The sequence below is a fragment of the Tupaia chinensis genome, unplaced genomic scaffold (genome assembly GCF_000334495.1).
Source record: "Tupaia chinensis unplaced genomic scaffold, TupChi_1.0 Scaffold149964_2, whole genome shotgun sequence".
NCBI lineage: Eukaryota > Metazoa > Chordata > Mammalia > Scandentia > Tupaiidae > Tupaia > Tupaia belangeri.
Genome location: NW_006209806.1, coordinates 130,532 through 135,175, shown reverse-complemented (window position 1 = coordinate 135,175; position 4,644 = coordinate 130,532). Strand labels below are relative to the sequence as shown.

General features: G+C 61.6%; 1 protein-coding gene across 1 annotated transcript in view; it reads left to right on the top strand.

The window, feature by feature from the left end:
* Positions 1 to 4,644, top strand: part of KLF16 (KLF transcription factor 16) — a 15,624-nt gene that overhangs the window by 949 nt on the left and 10,031 nt on the right. The gene's annotated exons all lie outside the window — the stretch shown is intronic.

Genomic DNA, 4,644 nt, shown 5'->3' with positions numbered 1-4,644 from the left:
GTGGGCACGGGCGCGCGGCCGTGCCCCGGGACACGCCGGGCCGCTGGGCGCGCGCTCGCAGGCCGCCCTGAGCGGCACCGCCTTCCAGCCCAGCTCGTCTCCGGGCTGCTGGTCGCAGGCGTCCTGAGCACAGGCGGGGCCCGGTCGCCTGTCCTCGCACCAGAGCTGGACCCAAGCGCGAGTTTGTCTAGGCCAGGTTCCTTCGGGCCGCGGTGCTCGGGGTCCGTCGGTCCCTCAAGGGTCACTCCGGACGTGGCTCCGCGGTCCCCACCCACGGGGGGCGCGCGTCCTTGCAGAGCTGAGATGCCGGGTTGGGTCGCAGCGCCGTACCCCAGCACCTGCCGGCCGTTGTGCACCGTTCCGCACGGGTAATGCCCCGGGAGCTGGAACTTGATACGAACGCTCGTCACTTCGGAGCCATTGGTATTTTCTATCCTTCGACGTTCGCCTTCCTGGTGGGCTGTCAGTGTTACTGTTTTAGAACACTTCACATGCTGAGGAGTTCGTCCTTTGTCTGTGAAAAGTTTCTTTCTGCTCTGTCACCTGTCTTTGACTTTGTGGGGGTTTGTTTCTGGTCGGTTTGGTTTCTGGCCAGGCATTTAAAATTGTCATTATTAATTTTTTCGTTTATGGCTTCTGTGTTTTCTGTCATGCCCGGAAATGTCTTCTCCACTCCAAGATTATAAAGCATTGGGTATTTTCTCCTAGAAACGTAATGGTTTATTCTACACATTACATAAAAAATTTAGGATCTATTTCTAGAAAAGACTTTTGGTGACCAACGAGGCAGGAAACAAAACTTTCTTTTTGAGAGAGAGATTTTTGCCCTAGGGTGCATGCGCTCGCGGGAGAGAGAGACAGAAAGTGAGAGATTACCCCCAGGGGGATGGCCACAGCCCAGTCCCTTTGCTCTTCTCCTGGGATTTTGGCACACGCGCATGCGTACAAGCATGAGGTGTTTTTCTGGCTATAGGGCGCATGTGCTGGCCGGAAAGACAGAAAGCAAGAACTTACCCCTGGCGGGGATGGACACACTGCAGTCCCTTCCCCATCCTCCTCTCTGGATTTTGGGCACACACGCACACACACCTGGTATGAGTTCTAAGCTGCTGGATCTGGGACTCGAACTGCGGTCCACTGTGTGGGAGTCCAGCGACGGAACCATTTTGTTTCTTCCTGTCCCAGAAACAAAACCTTTTCCCCTCAAAATCGTTTGCCCTAACTGCATGTCCTGAAGAAGCCATGCCCTCCCTCACTGAAGGCCCTGTTTGTGGCATGCCGAGTGTCCTGGTGTGTGGGAAGCCTGTTTCCAGGGCTCCCCTCCCCTCCTTTTACGGGGCGTGTCGCTGTTGGCCATGAACAGCAGGGGAATTTGTCCAGTCCCGCCACCCCACCTTGGTGGCCCGGCTGACAGCCATCTGCGGGTGCCGGCCTGAGCCTCTACCCCGCCTGCTCTGGGGCCCTGGCAGAGCCATGCGAGGCAGTGACGGTGAGCCCTCCCCTGTGCGCTGTCTGGCCCGTGGCCCCTGGGAGCAGGACCAGCCCCGGTCCTCCATTGCATGGGTTCCCAGCACAGCGGCGAAGGCACTGTGGCTGCAGACTCGTCCCCAGAGCAGGCAGCAGCCAGGTGACCGTGCCACCTGGGCTCACTGGGCACCCAGAGACGGGGACAGGACCTGCCAAGGCTGTGCAGGTGCAGCAGGGCCATGGGCGGGTGTGCCCGGCCCTCCCTGCCTCTTCCCCTGGCTCTGATGAAGTCGGCTCTCAGCACCACCCACTCTGCACCTCTGTCCTGGTGATGCGGGACCCCACCACATCAACGCCCTGGCTGGTGCTCCCATCGCTGTGAACCGTCCGGCCTCTGAGGACCTGGGAGAGGATGGGGAGGGTCCCTGCTCGCAGTGGCTGTGGGCAGACCTGGGCCTGGCCACCCAGGTAGCAGCCGGCTGGCTGGATGCGTGACCGGAGCCTGGTTTGTGGTTAGGTGCAGGCCCACCTAGCCTCCTGACTGGTCAGAGCAGCCAGAGAGCCCCGCACGGTTCAGGCCCCCTTCCTTCCTGCTGTGGGCTCCTGCCCTGCAGAGTCCACACGACCCAGGGCCCGGAGTCCTCTTCCCCAGTGCGCCCAGGAGCAGAAGCCCAGGCTGTGGTTACCCCATGGTATTAGCACCTCTCTGCCACAGGACAGGCAGGTAGGAAGTGAAATTCCGGGGGGCCCAGGCCCGCCCACCACGCTGGACTCAGCCTGTGCTGCATGTCCCAAGGCCAAGTGTGTCCAGAGGGGCCGGGGGAAGTCTAGCGGGGTGCTTCATGAAGCCCACCACTCTCAGAGCACCCCTGAAAGTCTCGGCACCTGGGAGCCCCATCATGGCGCGGAGGGATCCACATGGGAATGTGGCGGTTCCGAGTCTGGAGACTTCCCCGGGTGCTAGGCACACACGTCCTCACCTGGCTGGCCAAGGCTCAGGGTGGCCGTGGCATGAAGACCCTGTTAGGGGAGGGGAGCTGTCGCCATAGAGACAAACCACCTCACTGCCACCTGGTCCCAGTAGGGGAGCCCCTGCCTGCCCTGTGCACCTCTTCCCTTCCGGGTCCCCCCCCACCCCACCCCGCCGTACTGGGCCTCTGGGCTGATCTACCCCTGCTGAGCTAGAGGGCTGGAGGCCAGCCTTGGTCCAACAGCTCCCAGCATGGGGACCTGCCCTCACTGTCACTCGGCCTGTGTCCGGCAGCCAAGCACCTGGACTGAGTCCTCGAAAAAGTCGTGATGGAGTGTTGCATACGGGAACAAGTCATGCCTTTCCTGACCCAATAATTTAGCACTCGTTCCTATAGAAATAAACATGGGGAGCGGCAGGTGGCTTGGTGGTTGGGGCGCTGGCTGTGGTTCAAGTCCCGGACCTGGTGACTGGCTTTCTCACTTTCTCTCTCACTGGTCAAATTAAAAATAATAAAGTAAAATCATTCTTTTTTAAAAGAGAAAGAAAGATGAGGGGCCAGCCGGCGGTATGGTAGGCAAGGACCTGGCCACACGGCGGCCAACAGTGACTGGCTTTCTCACTTTCTCTCTCACTGGTCAAATTAAAAATAATAAAGTAAAATCATTCTTTTTTAAAAGAGAAAGAAAGATGAGGGGCCAGCCGGCGGTATGGTAGCCAAGGCGCTGGCCACATGGCGGCCAACATGCAGTTTGAGTCCCGGGCCAGGTAGCTTGAATGCCAGCACGTGCGAGCTCAGAATCCCCAGAGGGGAGTGGAAGAGGACGGACTGCAGCCTGGCCACCCTCCGGGGGATTTCTCACTCGGGGGGCACATGCACACAGCAAACTCAACTTCATTAAAACAAATGCACACGGACCGCTAGCCTGTCGGCGAGCTGCCTGCACACCCGTCGCCCTCAAAGCCAGGCAGGAAACGCATCCCGCAGTCCCGGCTCCTGCACACTGTCGGGGCAGAGGCGTGGCTGTCGCAGGAAGCGGCAGCCTGTGTGCGCACGGCAGGTGAGTGGTGGGAGGCTCCACCCTCTCCTGTACCCCCAGATGGGGCGCTGTCACCCCCAGGCAGGGGCATGGAGGCACAGGCTGGAGCCCCTGCTTGACTTCTTCCTGCCCTGGAGACTGGGCTGCCGTCAGCTCTGTGACCCTTCAGCTCTCAGGGCTTCCACCTGTGGGCTGGCAAGGGCCATCCTGAGCACCCCCCCTCCCTGGGGCTGCCACGCAGTGCAGGTGGCCCCCTGAGGGTTGGAGACGGGCTGGGCTGGGCTGGGCGCAGCACCTGCTGTTCCTCGTCCCTCCAGCCTTGGCTCCATCCTCTGTGAAGTGGGGACGCAGCTGCACAGCGCTGGGGCAGCAGTAACAGCACGGGCAGAGCCCTGCCCCTAGGCGTCACCCCCAGTTCACAGCCTGGATCCCAGGTAGTCCCGCAGCCTGCAGACAAAGCCAGGCTCGAACCCCTGGCTACCCCTGCAGGTGGGTGCACACCTGAGGCTCAGAGAGGGCACCTGCTCCTCTAAGCACCACGTCCAGCCTGTCCCCTGGCTTGGGGGGCAGCAGATGCCTTCCAGGATAACACCCCCTTTCCCGTGTCTGCCCTGTGCTGGGGCTTCCTCACACACCCTGCGTGCTCCAGCTTCAGGTCTGGCCTCTAGCTGTCTCGCGGGGGCTGAGGCTCTGGCCAGGGTTGGTGGGTCACGCTGCACCCCATAAAAGAGGAACGGGAGGAGGAAAGGGCCCTGGCCTCTCCTTTGCCGAAGTTCTCGCCCTCCTGGGCACAGCCCTCCAGGCTGTGGGAACAGGGCAGATTTCTGGAGGTGAAGAAGTGGCCCACCCTCCCAGACTGTCCAAGCACGGGCCAGGGGGGCAGGGTGCTGACTGCCAAGGCTACAAGTGCCCACAGGAGTAGGGGTCATGGGTGGCTTCCAGGGCCGGCCTGGGGAGGGCTCGCCTGTCCCCCCCTGCAGTAGGGCTGGGCTGCGCTCCCTCCCCTCCCGGTGCAGCTGGCTCGGGCACAGCCTCCCCCACTACATTGCGCCGGCCCCGGGAGAGCGGCCGACTGGAGCAGAGGGGCCGAGCTGGGCCAGTCAGCGAGCTGGGATGCAGGTATAGAGGACGGAGATGGAGACCAGGATGGGCCGGGCCAGGGTTGCA